General features: G+C 40.7%; 1 long non-coding RNA gene across 1 annotated transcript; it reads left to right on the top strand.

Moving 5' to 3' along the window:
• Nucleotides 1–8,782: 8,782 nt before the first annotated feature.
• LOC138223942 (uncharacterized) lies at nt 8,783–10,447 on the top strand. The gene is made up of 2 exons (XR_011182360.1): nt 8,783–8,855; nt 9,054–10,447. It is a non-coding gene; the product is annotated as an uncharacterized lncRNA (long non-coding RNA).
• The last annotated feature ends 1,310 nt before the right edge of the window (nt 10,448–11,757 follow it).

The raw sequence follows: 11,757 nt of genomic DNA, 5'->3' as shown, positions 1-11,757 counted from the left end.
CATTGTGTAGTTGTGTTCTTGTATCATACAAATCTGAGTCCATCCATCATCAGAAAGTCTCTTATTCCTGGTCCAGAGTCTATTCTGGAGGACTTCGCGCAAGGTGGGACAGCAGCTAGGATGCCAGTCCAACACAGGGCACTTTGATACAAGCTGACGGGGGCAATAACTTGCGGAGATCAATTATCCCAGCCAGCAGGGCTCTGGAAGGTGGGAAGAACTGGAGCACAAGGAAAAATCCTGCTTGATCAGAGTAAGAACATCCAGACTCCATGCAGAAGGCACCCCTGGACCAGAGAGCTGTGAGGACAAATTTGCAATATAGTCAGATATATATTATACTTTTAACATGAAAAAAAATTAAAGCCAACTCTCATCAAAAATGTCCTTAACATTTCAAAATTAAAATATTCTGTTTTAAGGCTACTACAAAGTGATTGCTTTTTATAAACCAGAAAAATATGATATACAATATACAATGTTCATTTAATATGATATGCTGAACTCTTCATAATAGACACACTTCATTCAATCATTTAGCATTGTCACCTACTGTGCATACTGTAAGTATTTTCACATTTCAACAAAAAGTGAGAAAGAATTTATCACATTCAGTGCCAACATGGTATTTCACAGATAAATGACACAACACTGCTGCTCAGAAGCCCATGAAATTCAGCTTAATTTGTTTAAATTACCTTAAAATTAGATTTGAAACTGTAAGTTTAATTTAGTCTGTTTTGCTTTTGGCACAACCACAGAAGGAAGGAAGAATGACAATCACAGAACAGTAGCAAAGAGACAATCACAGGAAAAGAGTGCGATTGCAATCACAGAGCAGCAGACTGACAGTCAGTTTCACGGCAGCAGCAGAGAGAGAAACCACACAGCCAGATGGTCGCTGCCTTCACCTGCCTCCCTTCACAGCCCTGAGCTGAAACCCTGTTCACCTTCCCCAGTTCTGCCTCACAGGCTGCCTCATGCTGTGCTGGGGGAACTGCATGAGCTTAACAGAGCGTTACACTCCAGCGCCTTTCATCCTCCCAGACTTTCACTTTTAACAACCACAGCCTGATCTTGTGTTAGAGGGCAATCCTCCCCATTTACACTCGGGCTCCCTTTCAGCAGGTGTGTGAGGCAGCCAGGAGGGTTAGAGACACCAAACACCTGGCTTCTGCTCAAGAGCCCAGACATCGATGATGAATGAGAGACAGAGAAACGGAGATTCTTCCAGACCAAGCACAACAAACAAATGCTTTCAATTTCAGATTTTTCTCAGGTGAAAGTAAAATAAAAAGGAGCTGCCACACAGCCATTATGATCCATCAGGTTGTAACAAACCCTTTCACTTCACGGCATTGTGGGTCTATAATCAGCTATTCAGTCATGGCGCTGAAGCTGATCCAACTGGGTGACGTCCAGCACACATTCTAGGAAGGATCTTGACAGTTTCATCAGAGGATCATGTTGTGTCAGGGGCTGCTCTTACATCAGCCACAGGTCACTGCTCACATGGAATTTCCTGGGTCATGGTTGATTGGTAGACCTGCAGGATGCTGGTAACCACAGTCCGGGGTTGTAATACGAAACAAGTGGGGGGGTCACTGGGGAGGCGCTGTAGTCACGCACAAGGGCTGATCAGGAGACAGGGTGAGGTTCAGTCAGGTTAAAAGCCAGGGGTGAAGTCAAGTGACACACAGAGATCAGAGCTGAAGGGAGATCAGGGAACACAGTCCGGAGGCAAAGGCAAGAGGCTTTCTCAGGTCAGCTTATTTACACTGAAGTGCACCTGGAATGGGCTGTGTAATCCTGGTCATTGTTAAGGGGCTATCATAGAGTGTGCACACAGAGAGGGACCTGAAGCTCAGTTATGAATGAGGAAGGGGCTGAAGAGTGATGTGCTTTTTAGGCCAAAGTTTTAGGCTTAAGGCTGGCACTCTTCCCAAGAGGAGCAGAGGTGAAATGGCATGAATGACACCAGCACTCCTCCCCTGCTCCAAGTAAGGCTATCTTCTAGGACAGCTTTCTCCCATAGTTAGTATTGCTGTGGAAGTTGGGGAAGTCAGGTATGACGATCATGTTCAAATGATGTGCAGAAATCTGAGAATAGCTGATGTAAGACATTGTTTTTCCTGCTCTTTAACTCTTTTATTACTGAGCTATGTAAAAACAATCCAGTCAAGCAAAGGAAAATCTAAAAAAGAGATCAAACTCCCCTTTCAAGTGAAAGGAAAAAGAGGATGAAGCAAACAAAGAGATTATCATGAAAGTGAACAGTCTTACAGACAGTATTCGAAAGCAAATATTAGGAAAGAAATGAGATTAACAAAGTGTTCTGTGTTAGAAAACACTGGAATGAACAAGAATCTAGAAGCTCATTTGTAACTACTAAGTATTTACAACTGAATAAATCTGGTGGGGAGTGGTAAAATAAAGAATATCCTACATACAGATGTACGAGACGAACCGAGGACGTACAGTACAGTATGTACAGTAACAGGCTAACTTCACATTAGATTCACTCCTAATGAGATAGAGATGGATTATGATCAAGAGTATGAGCAAGAAGGAGCCAAAATGCCAACCTGAAAAAAGCAGAAAGACTTGTTGGCAGTTTGACTCTTTGTATGTGTCCTTTCTCAGTCTCCAGAAGAGTATATCACTCTGCAACTCATAACTGATAGCCCACTGATGCTCAGCAGGTGTGAGCCTGGTCAGTAGCTGGAAGGGAGACTCCTGGGAAAAACTAAAATTGCTGTTGGAAGAGATATTAAAGGGACCAGCAAGGGGCAATCACCCTGTGGTCTGTGTGGGTCCTAATGCCCTTGTATAGTGACGGGGATGCCAGACTGTAAAAAGGAGCCATTCTTTGGATGAGATGTAAAACTGCGGTCCTCAGTCTCTGTGGTCATTAGAAATCCCATGGTGTTTCTTGAAGAATGCAGGGGTGTTACCCTGGCATCCTAGTATAATTTCCTGTTGGCCTCCTAATAATCCCCATCTATTAATTGCATCACTTTGTTCTCCTTATTATTATGTATCACTCTGTGAAAGCTTCTATACTTCTGATAATAATAATCTCCTGCATTTTCCACCTGAAATCCTGGAGTGATTTTGAAGGTAAAAACAGTTCTGGATCAACTGTCATTAAATCAAGTTGGAAATCGACTGGAAACTCAAATCACCCATCCCCAGCTTTAATCAGCAGTTTAGGACTGTGACCAGCCTGGAGTTGGTACCAGATTAATTTCCAGCTATATACTGACTTGCGCTGCATTGGAGACTGATATCCTGCCCAGGAGACACTGACAGTGTGGCTGGAGTCTGAGTCATTGTAATCTCACCATCAGTCCCTGCAGAAACAACACAGAAACAATGTGTATAAGACAGATCCCATTTTATTGTAATATATATTTAAGTGAAAATACAAAACAAATGTAGAGAAAGGAACAATTAATAGGTTTATTCCATGCTGAAGAGAGAAGAAAGGAAACATGTTTTTCACAACCAAAGAAGGCTCCACTGCCGAAACATCGTGTTTCCTTTCTTCTCTTTTCAGCATGGAATAAACCTTTAACTTGTTCCTTTGCAGCCTTCGCATGCTGACGCACCTATCTACTTGAACTAAATGTAGATAAATATTTATTTGACTCACCATACAGTAAGTGTAGAATAAAATAATCCAGGTGACTGAAATGACTGACACCATGGCTGATGTCTTTTCCTGATTTGAAAAAAATGTCAGGTTGGTGATGAGTCTTCAGATTTAAAACTGTCTGACTCCCTTTATGCAAACCACGCAGGCTTGTGGTCTAAACAATTTGCATGTGCTGTAAGTCACCCTTTTGATTAATGATAATAATAGTAAACTGTGGATTATGTGAATCTGTATTTTATTGGTCCGCTCTGTCTCAGTGCATCTTCCTGCTCTGTGGTGGCAGAGTGAACTGTTCTCCACTATACAGTATATCAATAAACAGAATGCAGTGCTATAAGTAAAAAAAACACCTAACAGCACCTAACAACAGAACAAGAATATATCACTGACATCTAGCATCTAAAGTAAAGAATTACTCAAGATCACAATGCCTGTCCGCTTAAAGAAAAATCTTTTACTTCCTTCAATGGCTTGGTAATATATTCCATTTCTCATTTTCATCCAGACAGTAAATGGGCAGTATTTCTTAAAAAAGGGCAGTTAAACAATTTTAAGATATTTCTGTATGTTGAAAAGAAGTTCTGGGAGCATGGTGAAACTTTCTTTAGTTACTGAATTTCTAAAGGTAGAGGATATTAATTTGTAGAAACAGACAAGGAGTGTGAAAGGACTGTTTCACTTCAACAATCAGAGTGACAGGAAAGGCACTGAGAGGCACTGAGGTGTCTTCAAGGCAAAGTGCAGCCATCTGGGAAAGTGGTCCAAGTTATTTTACCTGCAGCTGCAAGAAACACCTGTAGGGCGAGACAAAGACACAGAAATGTGTTTTCATCCGTGTCAGAGGCCCAGCATTGAAACTCAATAATCCCTGTAGTCAGGCATTAAAAAATGATAGAGCTAACCCGAGGACATAGTTAAAAAGCACAGGACATGAAACATCTAACTCGAAACTAAAATGAGTTAAACATCTTGTCAATATGACAAAATAAAAATAAAGAATGCGTGCAAAAATAAATTATAAATATATGATAAAATGTTTTTTAATCACTTTTTGTGAAAAAAAACAGGGCTTCTATTATAGTTGTATACCTCTGGTTATTAAGATCGCCAGTGTTGTATGTTTAACATTGTGATGAGTCTTGATATTTCAGAAAGATCTGATAATTGTTTATCTATTCATCCATTTTCTAACCACTTAATCCAGGCTAAATGTTAATCTGTGTCTCTTTTATTTATCTATGTGGTAATTCAATAGGGAGCAGGACTTGCACAATCTGCCCTCTCCTTATTTCATTTAAGTTCAGCTGATGTAGTAATTTCTCACATCTGCGCCTGATCTGCTGTGCAGTGGGGTAGCTGGAGCAGAAGAGCTGACCTCATATGTACTTTATATGGCTCTTTGCAATCCTTTGGGATGAAAAAATATGAATACGGCTATGATTATTTAATTTGGACATGTAGCCCTCTCTTTTCTGAAGGGGCTTAATAATGTTTTCAAGCTCAACTCTGAATTTGAAGGTACTGTAAGACACAGATAGAAAATGATCCCTCCATTGGGGCCCTCTTTTCTGACTGCCCCATCATCTCATATCGCCAATCACCTAATCTGTGCAACCTTCTTGTTCACAGCTCCCTTGACTGCCCTCAGCAACCATCCACACTTTCCTGTGCAACAGAGCTCGCTGTATCACCTGCAAGTACACATCCAACACCACACTCATTCAAGACCCCTCAGGACAATTCCAGATCACCCAGATGGCATCTTGTACCTCCAGCAACCTTATTTACTGTATCTCTTGCAGTAAATGCCCAGCCATCTACATTGGAGAAACAGGAAGGAGACTCGGAGACCGCTTCAGAGAACACATCAGGGCTGTGAAGATTAAAGATCTCTCCAAGCCCATTGTTTCTCATTTCACCTCTGATGACCACGCCCACTCTAATCTCTCTGTCTGTGCTCTCAAAGACTGTTTTCCAAACTCATACATCAGAAAGACTACCGAAACCAAAATTATCCTGCAGCTAGGATCACACCTTCCCCCTAGAAGACTACTCTTCTTTTAAATTTTCTCCATTCATTGGAAGTTTCATTTCATACCTCTCTATACCTATTCTGACTCCACACCTCTTGATTGGCCTCTCTTCCTGTCCCCTGCTCCAGCCTCTCACTCCTCCTCCCTCCCAGCCTTTGTTCTCCTGCTACATTACCTACTGCCTTGTCTCTCTCACACCTGAAGAAGGCTCCAAGGCCGAAATGTTGTGTTTTCTTTCTTCTTTTTTTTAGCATGGAATAAACCTATTACCTGTTCCTTTGCAGCCTACGCATGCTAACGCAGCTACCCCCCTGAACTACTATAGACAGAAAATGTTAGTTACTTTATTCCTACAGTACATCTGAAATTTAATCATGGAAGAAATTTACTTTGCCAATGGAAATAAGAACATAAGACAGACTCAAATGCCTTTGTAGCCTATTTAGTCTGTTTGTTGCTTGAAAGACAAATGTCCTTGTCATTTTTAGCTTTTTGGCTCAAAAGGGAAGCTGGTTGTTGTCCAGGATTTGTCAGTGATATACTGTACACTGTTCATTTTCCCATTGATCCTGATAACATGATAACCCCTGATAACTTCACAGAGGGGATGGTGTAACTTCGCTGATGTGTAGTGTTTGATTTGAGCCATACATACAGTACAGTACCTCTGACCATTCAGGCCAAAATGTTCCACTTTAGTCTTGTCAGACCACAAGACTTTCTGCCATGTCTCTGTAGTATCTTCTAGATGTGGTTTTGCAAACTCTTCGCAGGCAAGGATATGGGTTTCTCAGCCAGGGTTTTTTCCTTGCAACCCTCCCATAGACGCTCTTTTTGTGGAAAGCTTTGTTGACCCATATATATTAACTTCCATCACAGCGACTGACTCCTGTAGCTCATTCAGTGTCACAGTTTGCCTTGCAGTAGCTTCTCTGATAAGTGCACTTCTAGTCTAGCAACTAAGTTTAGGGGGGCGGCCTGATCTAGGCAGTGTGGCTGTAGTTGCATACTTTTCCACTTCTGTACAATGGACTCCACTGAGCTCCACTGAGGCAATAGGCTTGTACCCTTCACCAGATTCCTCCTCCTTTCTATAATAAAATCTGACTTCTTTTCTCTACCATGCTGTAAGATCTCACAGAAAGAGGGGTATTTATATTTACAAAATAATTGACAACAGGTGACCCAGTAAATTCTTACACTGGTGGAGTCAATCAACAAATGATGTAACTTTTGAGGTAATGTACTGTATTCCACCTGTTTGAACTTGAGCTTGGGGTATGAATACAAGGGGTCTGAATACTTTTAAAATGAAATAATTTCAGTTTTTCATTTTTAGTGAATTGTGGAAAGGTTTTGGAACATTTATTTTGTTGATGTATATGTTTGATTAATTAATTGCGTTCAATTAATTTATCAATCACATATGCTTTTCTGTTAACTCCTCTTCTTTTCTTGTCCCTTAAAAACATCTTGGAAAATAAAAATGGAAAAGGATATTGGTCTAAATCATGCACTTTAAAAAGAACATTAGTCAAAATTTACTTTAAACCATTGAGCCAAACCCACAGCCCAGTGAGTGATTGAATATAGGAATGTGGGGAAGTCCCAGGGAGTTAGACTGAGCGGTTTGCCTCTTTATTGAACTTGTGTTTAAAACCTTTTTGAAGGTCTGAAGGTCTCCAGGAAAGCAGAAGAGAAGACAGAGATGATGGGATCTGAGCAGGCATTGAAGGTGCTCAGGAGGAGAGCATTTGTGCTCCAGCATGGGCTCTATCCTCTTAGATCTTACAATATGTGGAGATATTGTACGGGAGGGAGTGGAGGAATAAAATCTGTCTGCTGAGAGCTAATGTTGAGCTGTGTGTCAATGCAGAAATGAAGTTCAAGTAACAGCAGGTGGAGGGATGAAGAGGACAAGACCAGGCCAATGGCTCTGTCTGTCTGCTGACAGTTGATGTTGAGCTGAGTGTCAAGGGCAGGGATGAAGCTCAAGCAACAGAAAGTGGAGGGATGAAGAGGATGATGCTGAAGTCCAGGAGCACAGGTTGGACTAATGAGCAGGGAGATGTTGACAAGCACTGCCTTGTTTTGGAGCTTCACGCTAAGAGAATAAATAGCCAGGCTGTTGAAGAAGCCCAGCCATCACAAGCTGATAATAGAGTGTGGAGGGCTGCTTTGATGGCCTCAAAATCCCAGTGCTGGAAAACCCAGATGTTGACAAGCGCTGTGCTGGAACACCCTGCTCTGGAAGAGATGTGGCCCCTAGAGACTGAGGGACAGGTTAAGCCAGGACCCGGCAGTGTATCTTGGAGATGGTCCCAATTGTTAAGATTGGAGAAAGTAAATTCTAATAAAAATGAAGTTCAACTGGAAAAAAAAAGGATTTGAATACTTGGCAGTGGTCTGGGGTTTTGTATTGAACATTGCTTACTGTGCATATTGCATATTTGCCTAATAAAACATATTTTCTACATTTCCATGTATTTCATTTTTTTAAAATTTATCTATTATGATTAGGATTTCTGTTAGTACTAAGATACAAGGACTAAAATTATCTTTACTAATTAGTTAACTGAAATACTAGACTGATGTTTGTTTCAGTTCTCTCTATGAGCGAAAAGCCTCAGTGTGCCCAGCAGTAGAATCGGTGGCATCGTTGTCTTGTGTGTGTCCGTGACTGAAAGGGCTGAACAGTGGCTGATCCACACTGTGAGTCTTAACTAAACACAAAAGTAATTGGCATATGCTGAATTTCATCAGAAACAATGGACTATATTTTCAAAAAAACATGAGGTACAACTGATAAGTTCTTTTAGCTGTAGTGATTCCTGGAATATTCATGTGATAAAGATACAAAAACCTTGTTTTATTTATCATTTAGAATGATGCAAGACCAGATTCCAGCAGACATTTCTTCACAGACCTCAGTGCACAAACTGTGTTTACAGCTCATCTTGGCTAAAAGTCCTGCTCTATTAAGTGTAACAATTTGCATAGAAGAGACACTTTGCATTGGCAGCACATGCTTCAGTGCTCTGGGAGTGTTTATAGCCCTGTGAGTTAAACACTTCATGACTGAGAGCTGCCCTTCATGGCAACAGAACCCACAGCAACAATGACATTCATCACCATCTTCATCTGGACACTTGTCTTCTTTCATGGTGAGCACCCATTAAATTAATGCAAAGTAACACAATGCAAGGAGATTTGCAATGTAATTTTATATTATCTTTTCAAACTAGAAACTGGATTGAAAGGTTTGCAAGGTGATAGCACAAATCTGTAGCAGGCATTTCAGGAAGTTTTACATAATCAAATTGTATTTCTAGTAAGATATTTACTTGTTTATTTTGTTCCAGGTTCCAATTGACAGGTTACCGTGACTCAGACTCCATCAGTGTCATCTGTTCTCCCATCACAGACAGTCACTGTGAGCTGTAAGACCAGCAGTTCTCTGGGTAACTGTTATTGTGGTAGTAGTAGCTCAATAGGCCCCTGTCTTGCTTGGTACCATCAGAAAGCTGGAGAAGCTCCCAAACTCCTGATATGTGGAGCAACATATCGTCAGTCTGGGATTCCAGGTCGTTTCAGTGGCAGTGGATCTGGGACTGACTACACTCTGACCATCACTGGAGTCCAGGCTGAAGATGCAGGAGATTATTACTGTCAGAAGTATGGCAGCACTCCTCTCACACAGTGATACACGTCTGTACAAAAACCTCCCTCAGCTCTACAGGAGCTGCTCTGGCTCATCAACAGGCACCACAGAGGACTGAGGCTGGGAACAGCTGCAGAGCTGCTACAACACTGAACAGAACTGAGTCTATTTATAAATGTTGTGTAATACAGTAAGTGCATATAAAGAAGTTGTAGATATATTTAAGTCATCATCACTACGGAATGGAGCAGGCATAGGACTCAGGGAATGGGGTTGAACAACACATTTATTAACCAGAACCGGGGAAAGGGACACACACAGGGACAGGGGTTACAGCACTGCACCTATACTAACACACAAACACAAAGGGAAGAGGCTGTCTCCCAGCCTTCATCCCACTATATACAGTCCCGTAGTCCCACCCCTCAGGCGCTGTTCTTAGCCCACCTTGCATGCGCATGACAAAAGCGCCCCACGTGGCGCTACAATATTAATGTTAAATAATTCTAATTTAAAATTATCAAACAGCACCTGTAGAGCTGAGAGAGGTATTTGTACAGACATGTATCACTGTTTAAGAGGGTAACTGCCATACTTCTGAATATATATATTTAAGTAGATATATTTAAGTTACGAAACATTAAATGTTATGATATTGAAAATTACCAAAAAATCTGCTAATTAACATTTCGCTTATAAATGCCATCAGAGAAAATATTTCAATACATATTTAGCATTGCGATATGTGTGTTTTTTTATACTGTAATACTTATTGTCAAGTTGAAATCCAATCAACTCCATTTATAAAGGCAGAGCTCAGAAGCTATTGTTGAAACAGACGGGTTACAGTAGTTTCTAATTGATCAAATGAAGTAGGAGCAAGGAGAAAATGAAACTATGGATGTTTTTATTTCAGATGTGTTTATCTTTAAACAGAACAACAGCACAGACTGTAGTTATTATATCAAACCAGTAGAGGGAGACAGATCATGTCAGTGTGTTGCCTCTGTACCATTTATACTGTTTTCCATTTTAATAATAATAATAAAATATAATAATAATAATTATAATAATAATAAAAAATGTTATTTTATATAGCGCCTTTAAAGGTGGCTTCTGAAAGTGCTTTACAGAATGACAACAACAATAAATAAAAAAAATATACACGATACAACACAAATTACAATATACAGAGGAGACCGTGGATGGTGGTACTAAGAAAAGCAGAGGGATGAAAAAAGGAACAGTTAAGTAAAGGCTTTTCTAAAGAAGAAGGTTTTGAGTCTGGATTTGAAGACGTTCAGAGAAGGTGACTATCTGATATCCTTGGGAGATTGTTCCAGAGCTTGGGGGCATAACAGGAGAAGGCCCTGTCACCCCTACAATGTAGACGGGCTTGGGGGACAGTAAGGAGAACAGAGTTAGAAGAATGAAGGTTGAAAGGTGGGGAGTAGGGCGATAATAGTTCAGACAGGTACTGAGGTGCCAAGCCATGTAGAGCCTTATAGGTGAGCATGAGGATTTTAAAGTCTTCACGGAATTTGACCGGAAGCCAGTGCAAGGACTCCAAGATAGGAGTAATGGGATCATTTGCACTAGACCTGGTCAGGATTCTGGTTGCTGAATTTTGGACATACTGCAGTTTGTTCAAAGTAGATTTAGATACCCCAACGAGTAGAGCATTACAGTAGTCAATTCGAGAGAACACAAATGTGTTGATCAGCTTTTCAGCCACAGTTAGTGATAGCATAGGGCGTAGTCTAGCGATATTTCTGAGGTGAAAAAAAAGATGTTTTGACAATATGCTGCACATGTGGGGTGAATGTTAAGCCAGAATCGAATATAACCCCAAGGTTTTTCAATTTAGATTGAAGCTCAAGTACAGAGCCATCTACAGATAGGGTTACAGGACTGGCTTTACGAAGTTGATGGGGGGTGCCAATAAGCATGACTTCAGTCTTGTCGCAGTTAAGATGAAGGAAATTATGAGTCATCCAAATTTTTATGTCAGATATGCAATTAGATAGAATATCAGTGTCAGGTTTGATATGGATGTATATTTGAATATCATCAGCGTAGAAATGAAAGCTGAGGCCATGTGATTTTAAAAGCTGACCAAGTGGAAACATGTAAATGCTGAAAAGCAAGGGGCCCAGTATTCAGCCCTGAGGAACACCTGACTTAACAAGACCAATTTCAGACCTATACCCATTAAGAGAGTCAAAGTGACAGCGATCAGTGAGGTAAGATTTGAACCATTTGAGAGCAGTGTCAGAATCTCCAAATACAGTCTCAAGATGAGAAAGTAAGATGTTATGGTCAACAGTGTCAAAAGCAGCACTAAGATCAAGAAGGATGAGTATAGAAAGACAATCAGAATCAGAAGCTATTAGAAGATCGTTAGT

This window comes from Lepisosteus oculatus, chromosome 18 (assembly GCF_040954835.1).
Source record: "Lepisosteus oculatus isolate fLepOcu1 chromosome 18, fLepOcu1.hap2, whole genome shotgun sequence".
Lineage (NCBI taxonomy): Eukaryota > Metazoa > Chordata > Actinopteri > Semionotiformes > Lepisosteidae > Lepisosteus > Lepisosteus oculatus.
This window is presented reverse-complemented; position numbering and strand designations above follow the sequence as displayed.